This window comes from Aptenodytes forsteri, unplaced genomic scaffold (genome assembly GCF_000699145.1).
Source record: "Aptenodytes forsteri isolate BGI_AS27 unplaced genomic scaffold, ASM69914v1 Scaffold65, whole genome shotgun sequence".
In the NCBI taxonomy this organism is placed as follows: domain Eukaryota; kingdom Metazoa; phylum Chordata; class Aves; order Sphenisciformes; family Spheniscidae; genus Aptenodytes; species Aptenodytes forsteri.
This window is the reverse complement of record NW_008795127.1, coordinates 3,622,040-3,647,278: the sequence shown is the minus strand read 5'-3', so window position 1 is coordinate 3,647,278 and position 25,239 is coordinate 3,622,040.

The window sequence follows — 25,239 nt, the reverse complement described above, 5'->3', positions numbered from 1 at the left end:
CCCCATAATTTATTAACAAGATGAACAGTATTTCTTTGACTTTGTCCCAGCCCCAAAGTACTTCCATTTCATACAAAATAGATTTCCACAGTCTGCTTCATGTTTGATTGGTATTTCTTGCAATTTTAAATACATCTAAAAAAAATTATTTAGTAAAGCTGATGAAGGTTTATTGAAGTTTTGCTATGCTCTTGCTTCATAACTAACAAATACATCATAAACACATGAAATGGAATAGAATCCTACTTACTATTTAAAAGCAATGTTTATTTTGTTATAGTGTGGAGAAATTCACGTTCTAACTGTGTATCATTCCCTTGGCAGCCCAGAGAAATCTCACTGTATATGTTTCCATCAAATACAGAAAACAGGCCTACATTTTCCAGTCTCTCATCTGTCCTGGGGACTTCTGTCATGCAATAAAAACACAAGATTGTAAATCTCCTTCCATTTTCTTTCATTCCTCAGTAATACTTTGCTATGGATGTGAAAACTAAACACGCTTTATGCTTCTTGTGCTGCCCAATATTTTGACTAAATATTTTGGTGATACTGGCCAGAAGAGAGTCCTGAACAAAAGACTAAAAGCCCAATATATACATATCCATTAGCAATCTATATATAAGGAGAATAAGAATGATTTATTGTAAATCCAGCATGCCACTGAATACTATTCCAAAGATAAATGAAGAGTTTTAAAGTAATTAAATGTGAAAGAGAGTCTCACAGCAGCAACATGAAACAAGGAAATACAATTTTATTGTGGCTAGGAGACACAAAAGAAAATAAACTTCTGTTGATATGATTTTATGTAATGGTAGGTTTTCTTTATGGTTTTCAAAATAAGTAAAGGTAAGTTAAGAAAGTTTACATTTGCCTTCTGAAAAGCACAATCTAATAATATATCTATGACACAGTAATGACAGCTACAAGCCACTACATCTGTGGTTCCTCTTACTGAGGAAAAGTTCTGCATGAAAATAACTCTGCATTTAAATGGAAGTGGCTAGAAAGCTTTCATTTTTCTTTGACGGAAGCCAGTAAAATACCTTGTATTGAGCTGGGGTACAGAATTAGTAGTGAGAAAGAAGCTTGATGGTGTGAGTTTCCTTATTCTCCAGGGAATGAGAAAAATAAGAAAGGAAGCACAGAGAATTACTAAATATGCCAGTACACAAATGGGAAAAGACGTGACTCAGGAGGAAATTTTCCCATGTTGGTCTACAGATAAGGAGATATGTGTTTCAGAGCTTTCAACAGAAACACATGTAAACTTAGGGAACAGGGATTCATTTTTGCACCTAGCCAGCCACTTTCAGTGAAATCAATGAGATCTGAGTCATAGTGGTTGAAACTTTAATGAGTTCACAAAAGTTACTATTTTCTCTCTGCAGAGTGCCAAAATAATGGCTAAATGTTATATGGGCTGCGTTTAGTCCTGATTTGAGCCTCACTTGAAATCAACTGGTATTTGAGCTTTTTAGGTCTTCCCAGTAGATGAATTTCATCCTTCATCTCTAAGCATAAATGAAACAAGTCTGGTTCTGTAGCTACCTTAGGATTTTAGTGACAATATTTTCTTAAATGTTTGGTCTTGTTAGTTCCTGAATGTTTTGAAGAAATAAATACATTTGTATGAAAAGATATTAAAGCACCACTACCAGAAAATAACTGTTTTCACTTGTTCAAAGACGACTGAGCACATTAACAGATCTAACTAAAGCTTATGTAAAATAATAGTGAATATGGCCCTTATTGCCTTTTAGAAGCAAAGACATTCTATTCCATTTGGTATTTTTGTGCACAGTTGCTGTTTTTCAGTCTGCAGGCTGCACTACATAATGAGCTGCTATTGTGCATGTGAGCAGTATTTTAAGCTGTTTCACCCACATAAATATTCTTGCCTTGTTTTTTACCTGTAGCCTAAAAGTGACAGGTATTAATATTGTAGCACTTTTAATATTTATTTTTCATTGCAATGCAAAACACATAGTTGGAGCCTGTTAATAATCATGATAGTAAACGACTACATAGAATTCCATTCAGGAGCACTATAAGTTTATGTAGTTTTAAGGGCAATCTGTGTTTTACTTCCTTTATTGTAGGAAAGAGGCACACCAGCTTCACCTAGGCTTTCTGAGGTAAAATCCTAAAGCATTATATAAAAATATGTTTCTCTATCGAAATAATATAACAGAAGGTTTCACTGAAACAAGAGATTCTAAATATGTTGAGAAAGTTCCTGTCCTTCCCCCATGCTATAGAACCCAACAATACTGCAGCAATCTTAAACTGCTGGGGGTTGCTACAGAAGAGCAGGCAAATAGTCCCTGCTTTCCAGAATTTATATGTAATTATTTCGGTGGAGCTTGCCTTCCAAAACAAGTTTTCAGTTCTTTCACCACTGTATCCATCTTTGAGTGCTTTTAAATTACCTGGTTTCTTACCCGCATGTACATTAGATACTAGGTACTTATAGGGAGCATGGGGTCATACAACAACAATTTGACAAAAGTATCATAGAAATACAGTAGGGGATTGAAAAAACAAAAGCCAAATCTAATTCCTTGTTCCGACTACCACTACCCACACCACTTTCTACAGTAATGCTACTTCAATCAGGAGATTCTACCTGCTGGGGGCAAGGGTGGCCAATGTGGTGGTGCAAGGAGCCAGAATAACCCTAGTGTTATTATATCTTTCAGAAATAATGATTAGCTTTTGATTTCTGATTCCTTCAGAGACTTGATGTTGTAGTTAGAGAAAGAATTCACGAGAGTTTTGGAAAATAGCAGCATGGTGGGACACAAAACTCTTTTCAGCTTTGGCCTGATTGTGCCTCTGAATTCCTGTGAAGGTAGCCAGATTTATCTTCATGGACGTGAGAAAGAAGTAATCTGCAACAGGGTTTTTAGAGCCAGATGAAAAAAATCACTTTGTGAAATTACACCTACAGAATATTGTAGGACTCCCATAGATGAGTCAGGTAGTTAACTCATAAATAAATGCTTACCACTGTGTGATCTCTGTTAACCTAATGATTTTTCTCCCTTCTGTTTTAAATTGTGGATTCATAATAATTTACACACATTTGTTCATATCTATGTTGCAGTATTCTGCATTAGCTGTCTTACTTTTCTGAAATTCCCCATTTTGGGCTTCATCTATGTAGTGTAAATGTAAATTTTAAATGTTACACATAAAGAAAAAAGTTTGAAACCGTTTTCATGTTAGTCCTATATAACGATGTCATCATGTAGCCTAAAATATCCTCTCTAAAATTAACTGACACATTGCAGTAAATTGTTCTCTGGGTGGGCAGAAACAAATTCTATTAAAGCTAATGAAAATTGCACATCTGTGGCACAAGACCATATATCCAGAAGAGAAGCAGCATGTGGAATAACTTTCTTTCAAATTTAAGCCTGATCACTGAGGTCTTTCTATTAGGGAGGCAAGCTCACCAGGCTTGCAAGAGCTCTAAGAAGTTTGATACTCTGACAAATTTTGAATCAGTAGCCTAGTTAAAATAGTGAGCAAATCAAATTAACTAAAGAATTAGATTATTTTAACATGGCTGGAGTCTGACACATCTTTCATCTATTTTTTTTAGATTTAAAATAATCTGAACAATTTGCACCCAGTCTTCATAAAGCAGAATGACATCCTTAAGTCTCTGGTTTCAACATGTTAAGAGGTACTTTAGATATATTACATGCACATAAAATAATGGTTTGTAATTGTAAAAGAAGGACAGAGAATCTTTTAGTAATATTAAGATCTGTGCTTTCATTAAGGAGGTGTAGTCTTGGTAAAATAGAAGACGGATTTACTAGTGGAGCTGAGCCAAACATCTGTGTTTCACTGCATAATTTTTTTTGTCCCCTTTTCCAGAATGGAAAAACAGGAACTAATGGAACTGGGTGGGGAACATAAAAATCCTCCAGTCAAATATTGCTAGGTTTTTCTTTACTGTGATTTTTTTTCCTTGTCAAGGAATAAAAATTCAGTGATGCCTTTAGTATAACCATTGTTTTTGTGATGTTTTTGTTTAATACAAAAGGATTCCTGTCATTCTGTGGGACCTGTTCCTGGCAGGTATATTTATATTACACCAATACGCTTCTCCCCACCCCCTCATGATATAATATACAGTGCTCAACCCCTCTTCATTCTCTGTCTCATACTCCAAGGTTAACTCAGAAGTCTTTGAAATGGCTGAAGCACTGTTTTAGCCAGATAGAGGGACAAACTTAGGCCCTACGTCTGGACCTTGAATTAACTTCTGGACTTCTGAGGAATAAATTTACAACTCTTAGAGATTAATTTTGGCCTAAGATGACTTGTAAAATTAATGCAAGCCAGTACATTTGTTCACAATGAGACAAATGTTCCTCTTACTTTAAGCATCAACAGAGAGCTTATGACAAATGACACAAAAAATATTCTTCCTGACAGTGCCTAGAGACAGCCTTCTGAATATGGGGTTTCTTTATTACTGTCTCTTCTTTATATTCATGATTACCCCATCTGTAATTTTCCTAGTTTGGTATCCTCCTAGGGACTAACCCTCTAATTTTGGCAGAGGCCATAAGTGAGATTCGCCACTGAATGTTCCTGTCATTAAGATTTCCTTTGCCGAGGTTGCTCACACACTGTATTTTCAGCAAAAAATGTATAGCACCTTCCCTTGAATGACGGAAGTGAACCACTTGAAAGATGTTTCTCCTTCCTTCTGGCACTATTCTAGCTGTTTGATCCCATGTCTGTAAGATATACATAATTAAGTACAATACAGCAGAAACAGTGTTTGAGGTCAATCTGCAGGTCACTTATTTTTAGTCTTTCAGCAATAACTTCTGGCACCCTAATATAACTACCCAGCTCAAAAAAGTGCAGTTACCTATGTCTCTTCAAGGTATCACTTCAGCATAATTTGCATGAAAATAGTATATATTCTTTTTTAAAAAAAAGAAGACTGAAATACAAGGAAAAGAGAATAAATGCATAACAAAAGGAACATATATAATTTTTTTTCCATAGAAGCTTTTTATCTTGCCTTTCTCCTATGTCTTGTCTTTTCTGTTCATATAATGAGACAAATTTGATGAGATAGTATTTGTTTCCATAGTCAGTCATTTTGGGATTATTTTTTAACTGTGGGAAAACAGGAATAAAACCAACAAGAAGTATACTTTGACTGGCACAGTAGGGTTTTTTATTACTTATGTGTTTTGTACTATTCAGTTCTTAGAAATTTGGTAAATTTTTTAAGAGTAACCATGAAGTTCAAGAGTCTAAATCTTGTTGAAAGTAAACAAGATTCAGGCCTGTACATTTTAAAATAACTTTTAAAACTAGAACTTAGACTCCAAAGTCCTGTAAATATTTTGTATATTTTACCACTTGTCTCTTCTGCAAATTAAACAAGTTTAATCAAAATAATCCAATACTGCACTTAATAGCAGTCTAGTAAAAATACTTTCAGACATTTAAAAAAAAATGTCCATTAAAATTTCTAGTAACATTTTAACTTCAATCAGTATCATTGTTAAATAGGCTTTCTGATAACTCATTTTTTTAAATATGAATGCACATACCACTCATTGTCAATGTTCATGATTATTGGATGACTGCTTTGTGTTACATGCTCAATTTAGCAAAAAAATAGAGGAAAAAAAGGTGTGCCACCAAAGGAAACACGTAGTCCAGAATTAAAATCTTCGATGCTGAATGCTCCAATAAATCAGCTCTGCCTTTCATAGTGTCCTGAATAATACCACTGTTTATCATTTTCAATAATCTTGTGCTTTACTACATGAACTCAGGAACTTAGGAAACCCTACAGATGTACTTTATGATATAATGTATAAAAGTTTATAATGTATAATAAATAGTAAATAATTATTATAGACTATGAAGTAGTATGTAATTATAGTATATAATACATAGTGTACAGTATAGCTATATAGTATAAAATATGTATAGTATATATTATATATGGCATATAATATATACATGGCTTTTTTATATATATATCTTTTAATAGGTATCTTTTTTTGTATTTATATAGCTACACTTACTATATAGGATATAATATGTAACAGTCAGACTCATCCTTTAAAACTAGAAGAAGCCATTTAAGTTTATATCTTCTGATCAGGCTCACAAACTGAACATAGACATTACACAATTTGATATTATACCAGGCAAGATAAACCTCAATTGGTGGAGGAAATTTAGCTGCAATAGTGTCTTTAGCAACTACTGTTTCACCTTTTACTTTGGTTGAAACTCCTGGAATGTCAGTGTTAGAACTGCCTTTTGTCAGGGAAAAGCTGTTATCCGTTGAAAAAGATTCACCTGATCACATCAATTTTCTATTCCTTTTTTTCTGCCCTGAGCTCAAGTGGAAGAAAAGGAATTGTCTGGAAGAAAGTTACAGCACAAAGTAACTTTCAGATTTCTATAATGTGCCATGGCTGCTCTCTGGCTGGCTACAGATCATGGAAGTACCAATAAAGTTGGAATCTCAGCAAAATAGCCAAGTTGTTTCTAGTGATCTTTTCATGACCATAATTTGCTATGTTTAAATGACTATAGTATTTCATAATAAAGACTTTTGAATATATTCCCTTACTGAAAACTACATAGATGAAGCGTATTTTTTTCACCAAGTACTTCCAGTGAGAAGAAAGGAGAGCAAAATGCATATAGCTTAAATGCTCAAATAAACTAAAAAGGAATATACAAAAGCCCTCTCTCCAAATATGCACAGTTTTTCACAAATTCTCACTTGGGTTTCCAAACGAAATGTCTGAGCATGCAAACAAGAGAGTAGTAGTATTCTGATTTCTCTCTTACTCGTTCCTATAAGTTTCTTGTCCTTGGTGTTCTTCATATCTGTCCCTCATGAAATATTGTTATGCAAACCTTTGGGGGCTCTAATTATGTTGTTTATTCTTGATTATGAAGTTAGATGAAAGGAAAAAAACCCTTACTTTATAATTTCCCATTTTATAGCAGTGGGTTTATTTACTGCTGTGATAAACGCCTGAACAATATTGAAAATACTTTAAAAAAACCCTTGAATCATGAGCTCTCATCTTATTTTATATGGATTTTTTTACCCGTGTCAAATATACAGACCTATTATTATTATGGCTGCAATATTATACTTTGCTAGTACTATTTTAACAGGTGCAAAGAAACAACTGTGTTCTTAGCTGTAATAGACTGTTCTTTGCAACAATATTGAATTGAGTAAAATTTATCTTGTGGGGTTTTCCAAAGCTATAATCAGTGAAATTTTATTGGTATAGAAAAATTGTATTTCACAATTGGTTTGTTAATGTCAACAATTTGTATTTATCACTTCTGGCTATCTTGCTTTATTAAAAAAAAAAAAATACTGTGTCTTTTGAAATCAATAAATTTTGCTATCACCTTCAAAAGGAGAAGGATAATGGCCTCAATCCAATTTCTGTTCTTAGTGGCATTGATACAAATCAAAAGTAACTCGAAGTAAGTTAACTATAATTAGAATATGCATATGGTTCTACATGCTTAAACATCTTTAATGCGTAAGACTCTCCTCCAGATATCTTGCCGAGTTATGATTTTGAAGTCTGTGGGGGTTCTGACTGTTTTTACACTAACTATGTCACAATAACTTTGAAAAAGCTAAATATTATCTAAATGGGACTAAGTAGGCTGTGACACTTAAAAAAAATGAATCTGATGCTAAGTACCAGCCTCTGGTTTATTCTGCTTTTCATGAAGGGTTTACTGACTATCCAGATACTCATCTGAAACTTGTCATTCGTAGGCATTTGTGTTTGTCATGGGGTACATAAAAAACTAAGCCACTTAAAGAAACTTTTTTGCTTTACTGTTAGTAACCTCCTTCTCCTCATCTCTGCAAGTTGAGAGGAGTGCAGATGGAGTAGCAGACGCAGTCGACACACAAAGAAAAAGGTGCTTCAACACTAGGCAGCATCAGGAGTCTGAAGCATTAAGACAGGCCTCCATTCAAAATATTTGAAACTTTTAAATAAGCACCGAAGAGGAACAGAAAAGTGTCTAAATTCTAGCACTTTGGCAGCTCATCAGATGATAATATTCACATGCAAGATAAGTTCTATATGAAAATATTTTAAAGTATTTCTTCTTTACTCCTGTTTTTGCAGAAAAGCTCTGTCACAGACTTTAAAATACCATTGTTATCCTTTGATATCCTTTAGTTTCCATTTTATTGCCCTTTCTTTATTCTTAGACTTTCTAAATCCCACTATTTTTCTTTTTAGGTTCTGACATAATTCAGTGAAAGAGAACACTGGCACATTATGCAGTGCCTTCACTATAAGCAAAAGGTACTCAAAATCACACAAGTCTTAGACTTATGGTCAACGGCCACTAGGGAAGATTTCTTTGAATTATTTTTTAAATAGTGACATTGTTGGGATGTTGCCTTCCAAGCCATGTTAAAAAATGACCAACTTGTAGAAAGAGTAATCATGGGAATGGGAGGAAGAGAGACAGGCCTTGCTGTCATTAGTGATGAACATTATCTTACTTGAAAAGTAATATTGAGTTTCCCTGAAGCACAACTCAAAAGTATGTATATCTGGTTCTAAATGTAGTTTGCAAACTTCTTCCAACTGTTTTTTTTACTATAAAAGATTGTTTTTCCTTTTGTTTCACTATATCTGTTTCTATTTTTACACCTTATCCTTTTTCTCCTTATTTTTGCCTGAGGTTTTTCCCCCATTTTTCTCCAGTGTTATGGCATGCTAATGTCATTTCCAACAGAAAATACTGGGAGAAAAGCTTCTCTTACAAACACCTTCATATATTACTCTGAATTTTTACAACTTGTCAAGCATTTTAGTTCATTTTCTGCTGATAGTGTACTAATGTCTGCCAAAAACATTCTTTGTGTGTTGCGTAATGATAAATTTGGATTCCAGTCTTTCAAACTCAAACTCATGCTAAAAATAAGCAGAGTGAACATCTGTGACAAGCAGGTAGTTTTTAATAATATCAGACAGTTCCTTTCTGTGGAGAATTACTACTCTCTCATCTCTAATCAACCTTCTCTGCTGTAACAGCAGCTGCCAATTAGGGATGTTGTCTCTTGGCAGAGTGCTCAGCCCACACTTAATTTATTTTAAGTGTGTTGTGTTTCTCCATGGAAGGTGAGGGGTGTTTTTCAGTATTTTATGCCATCAGAGGCTCATGTCATGTTATACAAAGTGGTGAGATACTCTCAGATCACAGTGGAGTACTTACAGATTCAAGCAGAGTTTCTCAGGGGACAAATCCTCTCATCTAAGCTCCTGACAACGTTAAAGAAAGAGGAATAGTTAATTTTCCTTTTTTCTTATATAGCAAAAACCACATTCCATTCTGTAGAAAGACCCTTACTGATTTCCATGAGAACTTTTTGTCTGATGTTACGAAACATATTGATCTAAAAGTTAACTGCCAAGCCTAAGCTTGTTGTGTTGAGCTGTTTTGCTGGAAAAGAGAGAATCCTATGGAGAATCTTCCTAATTTAGACTACAAGGTTTGAAGGGGTGAATCTATTAATGTAAATACATCTTATTTTGTTGCTGTTGAATTTTAGCTGTATGTTTTAGAGGATATAAAAGCAAGTCTTATAATATTTAGATGACATTTTATTGAATCTCTTCCCTTTGTCTGCAACCCTCTTTTTCCACATGCAAACACATATATACAAATTTGTCATAATAAATTTCAAGAAACCATTGAAGCTTTGGAGATTTGATTCAAATTAAAATAAATATTGCTGGAGGTAATTACATTAGGCAATTTTAAGGCCTATCTTCTGTTGATCAGATATTAAAATTGTTGCAAAGAAGGAAAGCCACCCCCTTCCTCCTTGTGATCTTCATTCAATAACTCTTTGAGTTTTAGTACTAAAAAGGAAGCTAAAACTAAGGCATGTTGAATAACTTGTAACCAGACTGGCAGAGACTGGCAGAGGCAAAGATTTTCTTTTTTTGTAAGAAGCTCTAGCTTCCTCTAGGGATGTGAGAAACTGAATGGTTAAATAACAACTCTTGCTACCTGCAAAACAGGCCATTAAAATTGGCCTGTAAATCAGCCAGTATGTTCCTAATCTTCACAAAGTATGAATCTGGAAAAGACCATCAACCAATACTTAAAGAGACTGTACAGTTCTCATGCTATTTTGATTCTAGACTTTTGTTTGGCTTAAGAACCACATTCATGGCTGCAAGAATGTCTGGATAATTAAGAGACTTGGAAAAAATCTCATCTCCTGGGAGCTTAAACAGTATTTAGCTTGTCTTATTTTGTTGATGAGCAAGACTTTTACTCAAAAGAACAAAAGACTCATAACAAGAACAGTATAAAACTGAGGTATTTAAACACCTCCAAAATCAACGTATGGCTTGAACTTCAATTTAGAAAACCATGAGTTTATTTTTTTTTTCATGAAGTTAGATTTGATTAATTCAATTGCTAATTGATGGATTACTAGATTTGCCTCACAGTCTGAGGAATCAGCAGCCTGACAAACCATATAATAAAATAATTATTTGTATAAATAAATGCAAACATGCATACATACATAAAATGTAATTGAATTTCCCCTTCCCTAAAAAAAAAAAAAGTGTGGAAAACCTTTACAGAGTTTATGTTAAAGCTTTATAGTACTTGTGCAGTATTCTCATTCCAGTCTGTATCAGACAATGTAATGTGTGTGGAGTTCATTAATTGGGTAATATTTGTGCTTTGTACAACCTATTCTAAAGAGATACAAATAGAAAGAACAAAAGAGAGAAAGGGAAACAATAAGAAATAACTGAATGTGAAGAAACAAAATACAGAGGAAACATAGAAGAGGAAAACACTGGGAGGGAGGAAAGGTGAAAAAAAGCATATGGAAATTTTGGCTTTTAACAAAATGATGGATAAGTGTTGAAGTAGTTTGTCTTCAAACTGTATCATTTCCTGGAAATGCCACAAGGCATAGGCATGGCTATCAAGATGATAGATCTTTTCTTCCCCTAGGCTTGAAGCAAGAACATTTTGTTTCACAGGACCCACTGAACTTTTGGAATTTCATTGCGGCTGTTGATGTTTTCGTCTTCTATTTAGTAAAGACTCCCATTTTATCAAGCAGTCTTTCTCCTGGAAAATATTTTCCTCTATTGGTTCTTTAATTGTATCATAGTAGTGAGCTTCTTGCTTGATACTTCCAAGAACAGTAAACGTTGCATACTGGGTAATTCTGAAAAATTCAATACTTTATTTTCAGAACTCCTTTAAGACTGGATCTCTGGGAAATCTTTGACTTCATGCTGTAACACATCTCCATGATGACTTATTACTGTTACTTTATTATTTCACTCCATGCCTCAGCTTTTCCCAACTATGCCACTTCTTTTGTCTTGAACATGGAGCTTGCTTACCTTGTTTGGCATACCTGGATTCTTCCTCAGTGGATAATCATCAAAGTGCCTCTAATAAATTATGATAGATAAATTAGCAATAGCAAGCTTATATGAAATAATACACATTTTATCTTGAAATCTTTTTAATGCTATTTTGTATCAAATAAACTCTTTTCACTAATTCTGCCACATACACTTAACTGCCTTTTGCCAGGGTATAATTTTAATATTACTGTAGTATTAAAGAGACCTGAGGAATTCAAGATTTTCTCCCACCAAATAATTCTTGTTTAATATAGTATTGAAAGACAAACGTCCCTCTGATACACAAGAGGGGATCAGAAGGGATCTTTTTTTGGGTCATGTACCCAAAATCAGGTCAGGTTCCACCAAGCTGCTCTCAAAAGAGCCCAGATCTCCACTGGCTATAGAGGGCATCTGAGACCACCCTCCTGGCCCTACAGTGTCCTGTTTCCTCTGCCAGCAGCTCTGCCTCTTCATCCTGCCCCTTTCTTCCTTGTGCTTGCTGCATGGCTCTATGTTTGGGGAGCCTGCAGTGGTGGCATGGTCTTGTCGCAATCAGAGGAAAATAATGTAGTACATATGTATGTACACACACACACACAGAGTCACACACAAATATACATATAATACATACATAGTGTTTGACCCTCATCAATTTATCTGATTCTAAGATTTAAAAAAAAAAAAATTGAGCTATTGACTTTTTGCTCCAAACCATGAAAGGAAAAAATATTTGAAATTTCAAAAATGCTCCTAGGATAGAAACAAATATTTCCTGCCTAGCTCCAGACTTTCTTCTTTTTCCTTTCTTTCCTTAAGTGTATCTCTTTATGCACCGATCTCACAAATATTGCAGTGACCTGTAGTTACTGTGTATCTGACCTTCTCTTTGAATGCTTGTAGGGATGTTATCAAATAGAAATATGGTTCAGTAACTAATGATGTTTCTAGCAGATTCCTTCTTAAGAGTATTTGAGATTAAACAGACCATTTAAAAAAAAAGAGAAATATTTTCCTAGTGACCCTCAGCAATTTGTTGTGCTGGACTCATTGTGTAACTGAAGTTTCCAAGTCGTCACCTAATCCACTTCAACAGTCCAACAAAGGAGGTTAGAGCAGAAAATACATTACCAATAGAAACAGGGTTGGTTGTTTTTTTTTCTTTTTAACATATCTACATTCTTCATTTGTTTAAATGCTGCACATATTCAGAAAGATAATTTTTTTTGGGAAAAAAGGTTGCAACTATATTTTTGGAAGTAAATCAAAGTTTTGATATAGCGGTAGAGATGAGAAAAACCCATAGTAACTCAGCGTCATGCCAACGAGCTTTTTTTTTTTTTACTGAAATATACTAGCTGTAAAGTCTGTGGCCACACAGCATCTGCAGATTTAAAGGTAAGCTTTCATTTGGCTGCAGGCAGATTCCATAATCCAGACCTAGTTGGCAGGAATGCCCCTAGGCTTTAAAACAAAAGTATTCAGTATGATAACTATAGCACCTCTGAGTTCAGCAAAATATCTGTCTCTGTCCTCATAATCCCTTCTTTTTCCCCTGTAGTTGTTATAATTTGTCAGCATTTGGCTGCTAAAAATTGTCAAATAATTTGTATAAGCTGAGCATGTTTCAGATTCACAGAGTGAAATTCTTGTAAAGAGGGTGCAGCACAGATGCAACGGCACCATTCATTCCACCTGATGATGAAAGACTGGGCAATGAATAGACCCAACGGATTGAGATATACAGGACCATCCCCGTTTTCGCAATCCAAATTTCTATCAATGCTTTCACTCATAATTTCTGATTTTCTCTACTGAAAAAGGAAAATATTGTTTTATGGATGCTGGATTGCAGCAAAGTGATTTTTCTAAAAATTTCCAGCACTGAAAATGATTGATCTTGATTTTTTTCCCCAACTCCAAATTCAATAAATAAACAAGAAAACATTCAATAACGAAAAATTATTTACCAAGATGAGATGTTTGTGACATTTTATTTCACACTTCAGTCACCAGGCAACTGCTTACTTCAGATATTGGGATTAGAACTCGCACAGTTTGGCACCAGAATATAGGCTGCTAACCAGACGGGGAGACATCTATCTCCATAAGCTGGACTAATCAAGAGAACTGCTCTGTATGAGGTAGTCTGACATGGGTATACTAAAGTAAAGGGTAGTGGTCCACATTCATCCATCATGTAAAAGTCAACCTTCATGAGACAGGCTCAATGATTGAAAAAGGATCTTTCTTTATGCCTTACAAAGTTTTCATTTAGACTTTATAGCTTTTACTTCTCACCTTCTCTGTGTGAACTTATCATCTTTTTCATGGCAGGTAAATCACTGAAGAATAATAGATGTGAAATTGCCCACAGGCACCCTGCATTTTGTGACTTATATCCAGTGACATACCCGGAATATAATTAGATTAAAATAACTTGCCAATTTTTCTTTTTTAATTTTTAATCACCTTTTAAAATTGTATGTACTACCTTTTGTTTCCCTGAGATGTGAACAAAAAAGTTTGATGATACACCTAAAATAAGGCCTGCAAAAGCAGATGCCATCTCCTCTTCCACCAGAAAAGTTAGAAAGGCAAGGTTTGATGACCCTATGAAATAACTACTCAGACTTGAAGTATTAGTTGAAGTCCTGCAAGTAGGAGTATATTATTAGAAGTGGTCTTTGAATGAACAGCTCACTCCAGCCAAAATATCATTATTCAGATTGATTGGATGTAGCCTCTGCCAGACTGAAGACACTGAAAGGGTGATAGAGCAACATCAAGGTTGCAACAGTAGTGTGACGTAATTCCACTTATCCTCTGTTCGTCATGTGGTATCATATTCTTTCCCTACACAAATACATGGGCTAAGCAAGATTATTAGGTGAAAATTTAGAATTTAGGTGGGAGAGTTCAGGTAAGAGTTCATTATCACATTTCTCAACTGAAGAATTCTTGGTCTGGGCAATTTTTACCTCAGGGTCCAGGAAGAGACATCACAAAACTCACCAGGAGAATCAGCATTTGAAATGAAAGATTGGGGCTAAAATACAAAGCCACTTCATGCTTTGTCTGATTAAAAATGCATTTCACAGTTATATTACAGGGTAACTCTGCACACATACATAGTACTACCATTGGGCAAAGAATATCAAATCACTTGGTGTGATTGTTTAGTATTTTAGTACTTGATCCAAAATTATATGGTACTATTGAATTATTCATATTTGCCTGGTAGGTTTTTTAAATTTGTGAGTTCTTTGAAAGAAGCAAAATATGACCATCACTGTACTAAGTTTTAAAAGGTAAAAGAATAAAGTTTGCATTTCAGTCAGTGACTGTATCTAAATTTATACATCCTTCAAAGAATATATGCATCCTTTAAAGATGCTTTTTAAAAATAAGAAGCTAGGCTAAATTTTTAACTGAATTGAAATTATTGAAGTAAATACTTTGTTATGTCTTGGTGTAAAGAATGATAAGGAATGCCACAGATGTTGCAGCTGTTGTTTCTTAAATTGCTTCTTGGGAGTGAAATCCTGGCTTTTAGATATGATTGGTAAAACCCCAATGATTCCAAATAAAAAAATATAAATCTCAAACTAGAGTATGCTTTTTTACAGTCTTGGCCTACAAGCATTTTTCTATTGTTTTAATAGAAGAATAGAAAACTTTAAAATGAAATATGTGTAATAATAATCATGATTAGTAATAAATGATGTCATGGTGAGAGGCCATTGACCAGGGAATAACTTGTACTTGCATGTTCTAGGCTGTGAAATATCACTCATACACCCCACTGGGACAAGAGAAGAAACACTGATCCAACAGAGAAATCTTCTAGCTACCTGCTTGTACCCATTTATTTTCAGCAACCACAAAGTATTACTTAATCAAAAGGTATTATTTTGCCCTTTTAAAATATCACTACTCTGTGACCATAATTCAGTACCATGTCAAGCGTAAGTCTCTTTATTTCCACAGAATAACAGTTTTGGATTGATTTCAGAAGTTACAGCTCTTACCCATGAGCTTTTTTGTTTTTTAACGCTGCCAAGAACAAAAAGAAAACACAGATTAAAAAAAAAAAGAAAATTTTGAGTACTTCTGAAAGCTTGCTTTACAAAGTTCCTCGGGTTTATGAGGGGTGATACCACTGTAACTTCACAGATCTAAAAGCACAAATTTTATCGTATTTGTTATGTATGACTGTGGTACAAGAGAATTTATGAGGCGTGTGTTCAAAAAGTGTCTGCCTCCTATATCTGTGAACCACAGGGCCTAAAAGGCATTTTGATGAATTAATTGCTTACTTATGAAGTAAATAACATGCACAAATAGCTTTTCAATCTCAAACTTCAGTTACAGGTTGACTTCAGGGAAACCTTTCTTTATAGGAGGTATACAGTATGTTATATATGTATATTATTAACAATTCCTTTCTGCTGGACACGAAGACAGTTTTTTATCATGGTTGCCAGATCATTATTTGTTAAAGTTAAGTGTGGTCTGACTGAAGGCTGTGAAGTTTGCAAGAGAGAAAGAAACTGTCACTTGACCCTCCTGTTCTTTCTAGCATCCATGAAACTGTAAATCATCAGACACAACTCCCATCTTAGTCCAAGTGAAGGACTAAACTCAATATTTAGACTGAGCTTGACAGTATTATTAGTCAGATTCAACTGGGATATTTTTACGTGGATGAGATTTACTATTTATGAGGCTTATGCACTGTTTGAATCTGACCCAAAGCCTTTTTCTAAATCTTCGGCTTTATACAGAACTGATTTTCATCTATTTGTACGTTGTTGCAAACCATTATTCATGTTGGCTGAATGAACAATTTTATAGACATATTCATATCTACAGGTTTCTTATGCAAATTACTAACTGAGAACATCCACTGAATAGTCAAAACTCAAGCTGTATGAACAGCTGCCTAAGTCAACTTGCACTGTTCTGTTCCCTGACCAATTCATCAAATCTCTACAATGAAGAGGAAACGCATGTGAAGAAAAGAGATTACCAAATCCTTCAGGGAATAAAATAGAACACTTAGAAGGGAGTTATGTAATACGAGTGAGTATAAATATATCTATATATATTTAGGGCACTTAAAATCTTTTCAGTTCCTCTGTACAATGTAGTTGCCTGCACATTTAGGCCTTAGGGATAAATTCTGAGGTCTATTAACTGCGTTTATTGACAAGCTTGAAATTTTACCTTTTCTGTTTCTTCCATCCGATTTCCGCTGGCAAACTGTAGTTATTTAGAACTGGAGTTATGGGGGGGAACAGGTGGTGCTTGAGAAATTCCAGCAGGAATTTGCTTCTCCATCTCTGTTTGGCATATGAATACATACACTCTGCAGGGCTAAAAAAGCAAAGCTGTCTCAAAAACCGTTTCTGTTAATGTACGTACATCAAAGTTCATAGAGAAATAAGGAGAATGCACATATGAAAACAACTGCATTAATATTTTCATATCATTTGTTTAGCATAACACTAAATCCACAAATAAATGATATACAGTCACATCAATCAAAAACTTCTTTAAACAGAGGAGCCTTGTCCTATAAGCTGAAGGGGAAATTCAGATTCACAATCTCTCAACTGAAAACACTCGAATCTTACTTCTTAAATGTGCAAATCCAGAGATCTTTACCTCAAGCACCTCTACTGAATTAATTGTAAAGGGAGAAATAAGGGAGGATACATTTACGCAATACTCTACAGATTAGCATTTAAACATGTCCTTAACCCAGGGCAGGCCTATGGCAATACTGTCATTGTGAAAGCAACCCTTTTATACTTCTTTAAGCATCTTTTCACTCACAATGTCCTCATCATTCAAGGATTGTAAATGCTAGTGGGAACCTCCTAATATTTGTGCTTTTAAATGCTAAAATCAGCATCGGTATATGATTCAGTTGCGATGTTGTAAGAGAACGTGCAGTTATATAGAAATGCCGTATTACCTGAGGAGGTACTTCTCTGTGTGCAAGGAGGGTGTTAGGTCAGCACAGAAACATAATCATGCCCCTTTCTTTCCTACTCTGCATTTCAACAGCAGTTACTGGAGAGAGGTTGTTTTCTGCTGTCATGTCTTTCTTGGAAGTTCTATCATTACATACTTTCAGTCATTTAAAAAAACCCGCAACACCGATTACAATTCAGTCAGTGGTGTTTCATGAACATTAAAAATGACAAATCAAACTCATAATGAGACTGCTCAATTCAAGTGCCCTTATCTTTGTTTCGTCTCTGATTTTTACAACCAAGAAACAATGAAGACTGGCCTTTCAAATACCCTTTCTGTATGCATCCTATGAAACAGCACTGCCCAGATTTAGTGAAGTGCAGTCTGCTAAACTGCAGTAGATGACTGAAATTTTACTTTAGTAGATTTTTTTTTTTACAGAGCAGCTTAATGTTGATTCACCCTGTTGTGCTATCAACTCAAAAGTTATGAGATCTTGAGAATGAGTTCTTTCACACAGTCCCATCACTGTCCCATTTCTTTCATTCCTAAACTGCAAGAAGAGTCCTTGGGGAGGGAGATTTCTGGACCATTGTTGCTGTATTTTTCTCTAGCACAGCAGCATTCCACCCACCCTTAAATGCAAAACACTGTCCCAAATTAAAATCTTAGTTCAGCCTCAAACTACAGATGAGGCTGAATTTTAGCCTTGAACATGTTCTGTCGTTTTTATCTACTGGGGTTGCCAGACTGGCTGCACTACTTAGGTTATGAGCAGCAGTACCAGAAGAGCATGTTCCACCCGTGCAGAGCAATACATACTGCAGAAAGCATGAGAGGGACATTGGCTCATTGGAGATAAGCCAACAGGGAGGAAGAAGCAAAAGGGATAGGATGGCAACCAGGGACGCCACCCAAGTTAGTTGTTTTTTGTGGTAAAAAATAATAAGATTAGACATAATCACATTTTACAGTAACAACATGGGTCTCATTACTATAATCTACTGCTTGCCTTTACTGTGTTACTCTCAACATTTTCCTCTCCTGGTCATTTAACCACTTTTTTCCCCTGTTCAAATATTTTTTCTGGCTCGCTCTGACTTTCCACAATGCCATAAAGCTCTTGGGACCTGTCCATGGTTTAGTACAACTTCATACTCTGTACAACTGCAAAAGCATATTTTCTCCATCTCTTCTCTTCTACTTTCCTCTTTAGAGCTGATTGGATATAGCAGCAAATAATATATTTGACTATCCAGAAGACATTACCATAAGACTGAACTGAACATAGCTGATCAAATATAGAGGGAAAAGTTATTGACCAAATACAAAAGGAGATGAAAAATTGTTTAAATTGTTCAAACAGACTAACATATCAGTATTGCTTGACTACTCCAGCTCTCTGCTCAGCTACTTACTTCAATCTCCATCTGTTTTTTTATTTTGGTTTTTTTTTTTGTCTTCATGAACATACTCCATGATAGTCCTGATGTATGCAATGACTGTCAGCAGTGTATTTCCTACCTTTCTGCTTAAAGCTTACTACTTCTGCAAAAAATCATTCACCAGCAACTCTGCAAGATAATCTCTGCAATGTAAATTAGCTTGCAGTGAACTTCATGGCTAAACTGCCACCTGTACAAAAGCAGAGTAATTTACAGCTAGATTAGGTATCTTAAAGTTACTGTGCAGTCATTGAGATGTTGTCACATCCCCGTTCTTCTCAGTGGGAAACAGAATCTTGTAAGGCCTGTTCCTTTTACTTTTTGCTGACCCTTATGAACCCGACATTTTCCATGTCCTTAGCTCTTTTGTTTTACTCTTGCACAACCAGCCCTGGAGACACGTTCCAGTTTCATGGAGCATTTCTCTGTGGGTCATAATGCACACCTTATGCTGTTGAATTACTAAAACATAACGGATATATTCCAGAATATCCAAAAAGAGGATGCAGAGACATGGCTGACACTCAGGGAGAAGCAGTTAGGGGGGATCCCCAGAGTATGTAAATCAGAATAGCTTGGCTGTTATCAACAGTCACTCTGGTTTACACCAGCTGAGGTGATGGTTAGCTCTCTCTTAGCTCTGTTAGCCTTTGCGCTACTCCACTGGGATCCTTGACCTTCTGTCTTAGTTTCATAGGTATCTTCATGTGTTTACACTCTTCATACCATCTGCTGTTTATGGAATGACTCATTATTGAAATCCTTCTACAAGCAAGAGCAGGAAGCCTTTTCTCAGAAGCAGAAACACCGTATTTTCTCTGTGTCAAACCCTCTCTGCAGAACCCTCTGCTATTTTGATGGGCCGTATTAATGTACTAAAACTACTGGCTACATGCCCACCCCCCCCAATCTGCTGTGCACTGGCACATGAGCTGAACTGATTACTCTGGTGTTTACAATACTCCAGAACTATGATTTCTATTACAAGTCAAAAGGACAGTAGTTATCTTAGCCTACTCAACAGAGTTCATGTGAAAATTGTGGCCTCTTTGCTGAATACGAACATTTCAGTAATTTTATGCAGACATATTTCTGATTACCCAGTGGTATCTTTAAAAAAAAAAATTAGTCTTTCATTTCTATATTTTAAGTGTAAAAGTGAAACTTCAAAAAAATGATTGTGTTTGCTATGATAAAAATGAAAAAAAATTACATACAAGCCAAGAATATATTAGGTGGGATTTTGCCAGTAGCAAATGTTTGCTTGCAAGTAATAAACCCTCCACCAAGGAAATGTGTAATGAATTTGCTTGAAAAGTCCCTATTTCCATGGGCATGTTTGAAGTCCTTTTGTGAAATAACAAATTAAGATACAAAAATGAAAGTCTAATGTACTAAAAAAATGTGGTTGGCTCTTTGGCAAAATTAAATGTGTTAGGAAAAGGAAAGCTACATTTAATATCATATGATATGTCTACACTAGCAATTATAAAAAAAATTATCAGTGTGGTACTAAATTTAACAGTTTTTCAGAATCTGTGGTTCTCACATACCACGCATTTACACTGGGCAGGAAGAGTAATGGCTTCCTCATACAATAAGGGCTATTGGTAAATTGTGGTAAACCAGGCAGAGCAACTCAATTCTGTCCTGGTAAAGTCAGTATCTTGACTCCAGTAAAAATGATGTGCAGTCTCTGTTAACTCTATGGTTAGAGAAGATGTAACTTAATGAAACTGATTTACTGTTTTTTGAGATGGTAGTAAGTTGCATAAAATAAAATTGACTAAAATTTATTTCTAATTGACTGGTCATAAGTTTTTGAGAGTCATGTCATCCTGTGTGTTTGTATAATCCCTATGAGAATGTGGCTTCAGTCGTGACTGTGGCTTCTGGACAGTCTCACTACAAATATAATACTACTACTACTTAGCCATATCAGAAGAGAAAACTACATTATCAAGAGATTTTAGTAAGATATCTCCTATTGATTTAAAATGGTCTATGAAGCTTAAACCCATACTAAAATATTGTGCAATGTTATGGAGAAAAAGAACCTGCTAAGGCTATTTAGACACGGACATATCATAATTCCATATTGCTTCTTTACTATTACAACGATTTTAAAGGGAAAATGCTTGATATTCACCAAGGTTTTGATAATCAGGAAGTCTTAACCATTTCTTTAGAAATGGTGAACAGTTTCCTTAATAGAAGGTAAATTAGAAATCTATGCTGCCAGTAGCAATTTGAAAATATCCTTACAAATCTTTGAGATAAACCGACAAATGACATCCCATTTGCTTTATGTGCCAGTTGACATTATAGGCCAAATCTTGCCCTGTCCATAAAATATGGCTCAATGTGATAAGGCAGGAATAATTTATGGTAAGATTTAATCTTTCCTGAAGAAAATGGAAGGGAGACTAAATGAGAAGTATGTAGCGCTGAACAACAGAGCACAGAGACAAGGGAGGTTAAGAGAATTTTAGAACCAGAAAAGCAAATTGCATGCCAGGCAAAATAGTGGGTGCCTACTCCTAAGTTTGAGAATGTTTAAATTACATTTATTTGTGAATGACATTCCGCCTGAGAGATATATACACAGATGGTTAGTTACTCAGTTGAAAAATGTGATGTTAAAACTAAAATATCTAAACTCAGGATAAGGGTGTGTGTGTGTGTGTCTCTGTCTCATAATTTTTTTGATGGAATTATTAACTTTGAAAGAAAAACATAATTTAAGTAGGCAAGAAGCAGACACAGAGATTTTACGTTTGTTCAGTACTTTCACTAAAGAATCAAAGAGTACTAGTGCTCTGCTTATATTCCAGAGGGTATTATTATTTTTCAGGGCAGATTTCCCTAACTGAAAGGCCATAATACAAAAACACAACAGCCGTTTTGTTCAATCTGTCTTACTGGCAGAGACTGTAATTCACCTAACTTCCTCCTGTGAATTAGAATTTCCAGCGTGCCCACTCCCAGTTCAGAGTGAACCTCAGCGAATCTATAGATAATACACAGATCTCAATGAAATTTGGCAGTTTCATGGACTTGTTTCTTTTCGTTTTTTTAGCTTGTGGTATCTCAAATGTAAATGAACTAGAAACTTCACTTTAAGTACAATTCAAACCCTGGCCACAAACTGTCTTGAATGAAAATTTTAAATGAATCTGGTAAAAAGCCAAAGCAAGAGAACTTTTTGTGCAGCAATTTTTTTGTCAGCTAACTTTTGAATAAGAAGTTGCTGTGTTTGTTTATTTATAGCATCTTATTTACATATGCAGTCCAGCTAATTCTGTGTGGAAATGCCTTTCAGAATGTGTTTTTGCAAATGTGCCTCTCTACAAGACCCATGGAGGTAAGTATTAGGTGAAATAGTATCTGTTCTCTCTTCTTGCAATGCTTGTTTTCTAGCAGTCAGACTTCTATAACAGTCAGACTGTCAGAATATTTTCCTAAGTAATTATGGAAAAAAAAAATAGAAAGTTCCAGCTCTTTAGAAGAATTATAATTGGAATAAAAAAGACCCAATAGGAATTAGATAAAAACCGATAAAAATCTCGTACATTGCCAGTTTTCTTCTATAAATGAAACCCTAAGTAAGACTTGAAGGGCTAGCAATTGCCAGCAATAAGAAAATTCACAGAAAGGTAGAGCAATCTGTTGCTTTTTTTGTCATTATCATTTCTTAAGGATAATGATAAAAGTCCTGAGGTTAGCCTTACCTGAACAACAAAGGTATTAGTAAGGCATGCTTTGAAAGCAAATTTAGAGAAAGGATTTATCTATGCTAAAGTCATACATGTAACTTGCAGGATAAGTAATTTCTCTGCTGCTGTACCTAGACTGTTGCTCATAGCTGAGCCTGGCTGAATGAGGCCCAGCTTTGGCATCTCTATAGGACACTTCAGTTTGCTGCTATGGCTACAGTGCACACATTGCCAGTAGTGTAGTACAGATATTTTTCCAGGATGAGGACTGAAATCCAGCTAACCTCCGGCACTTTCCCACATCTTTGTAGACTGATGCCTGGAGCCTTCTGATCTGCAGGTTTTAAAAGCTGTCCTTGGAGCCTGTCCATAGGCTGAGGTGAGAGCCAGTAAGGCGATGTGCCTGGAAATGACCTTACACATACGCACTTTAGGGCTGAGCAAGTTATAAATAAATACCACATTAAATTGCTGGTGATTTGGGGAAATTATTATAACAAACAGGTACATCCATTCTGTGTGAGAACAGATGAAACCTCCTCCAGCTTGTAAAAGGATAAAAAGAATAATATGAAGGCAGAAAAGGTAAAAGAAAAGTCTTTATTTGTTCCATTCAGTCACTTCCACCTGGGACATAGTCCTGGGCAGAAACTATTAACAATGGCTAAGAGGTATATAGAGCCATAGTTTCCGTAGGTTGACTTGGTGTACACCGGTGAACCTATCTGTGCAGATCTTGGTGCCATATCATGTGATGCAGAACACCTATGTGTCACACAGTCCTGCAAACGGTGTGGCTGCATTTATTCCTGGTATCTATAACTGAACAAATGCATTAAGCACCTCCTATAAATAGGGCATATCAGTGGACAGTTGGAAAGGCAAGAAAGAGCACAATTTATTTTAGAAGTTAAAAAAAGCATTTTTTGTGTTTACACAGTATCTTAACCAAAAGAGTTTGGAATTAAACCTAAAAAGGAACATGGTTTCTGGTTCAGTAACAGAAGCATTGCTTCAACTCTGCCTGGTCACAGCATAGTTCTCCACAGAGCTCCATTTTCCAGCAGAAAGAACAGTTTTGGCTAAAAACACACCCAGCTCTGGAACTGCATGGTATATTGAGTGGGTGGCTTTTCATTTTTTCTTTGGAGCTCTTCAATCTCTTCGTTTTACCTGCAAAAGAAAATTGGTATCTGGGAACAGTATCATAATACGACATAAAGTTTTGAATGCAAAAATTCCGGGAGACATATACATGCACTGCAGAAGCATACATTTTACTAAGAAGAAGGGGGTAGATCTGTGCTGCTAAGCAAAGAGAATCACTTTCAAGTGTCATTGGCACAGACAGATTCTTGTACATCGCACAAATAAGAACATTTTGAACGCTACAACCAAAGTCTTGTTAAAAGTTCATTGGGTTTCATGTTTCCCCAGACCACAATTTGTCCTTTGCTTTTCAGTTTCCAGGACATGGAGCTGTGTCGTATTCTGACTTTTCTGGAACATCTGGTGTCAGCTCTGGTCCTCTCTATTTGTCTGTCCTGTTTAGACCTTTTGGCAGCTGTTGCAAAGAGCAGAATTGTTGCAGAAGAAAAAGAAAATTAATAGAAAGATCATCATTTTATGCTTATGATACTGCTAGCTTAAACCACAGTCAGCACCAGAGGTGTTCTGGAGCTGAGAAAATAATGTTATGGTCAATTTATTTGCCCAGGAATCATCTTGATCCCTTTGTTCTGCTGATCTTGTTTAAAGGTACTCCAACAAAGAAAAGTTATCACAGAAATGGGTATTAGAGACTATTAAGTAGTAATTGGCAAAGTAAATTCTATACAATACATATATTGGTAAAAAAGCTAGGAATACATAGGTGTATGCTTTTATATACATATATATACATGCACAGACACTGACCTATTTATGCTGTATTCAAAATTAGCAACTTGAATATCAAATACATTCTAAAAGTAGTAGATGGCCCAGAGTTGCATCGTATAAAGTAAAAGTTGATGACCTATTCATCCTCAAACTATTCCCTCCACTCTCTCCCAGCAACTGCATTTGTGACATACTGTTTCTATAAAGGTTGGGATACAAAGGGGAATAAAAGCTTGAATGCTGAAAATGCAGTTTACACATTACATGCCTAACTGACAGCAGGCAGGCCCAAGAAATTAGATATATTAAGAAATTACATACATAAAAAGAATCCTTTTGCTTTTTTTTTTAACTCTTTACTTATTCAAATATATTTGAAGTAGAAATAAATGAATTATCTACATTCCCTTAGTCTCTGTTTCAGCTTGCCACACTTTAATAGGGTTAATGTTTCTTTCAAGCAAGGTATTTCAAGAATTCAATGAATGTGCTTAAAATGTATTAAAAAACTTTTGAAATCATTTAAAAACAACACTGAAAAAAAAAAGTAATTACCTGTGGTCACTGCTACTAGTACAGTCTTGTTTCATGTTGACATTGTCTTGATTTATCTGTCTTTTGCCTATTTGTTCACATGTCTATATATGACGTGGTTTAACCTCAGCCGGCAATTGAGCACCACACAGCTGCTCACTCAGTCCCCCCCCGCCCCAGTGGAATGGAGGAGAGAATCCAAAGTGTAAA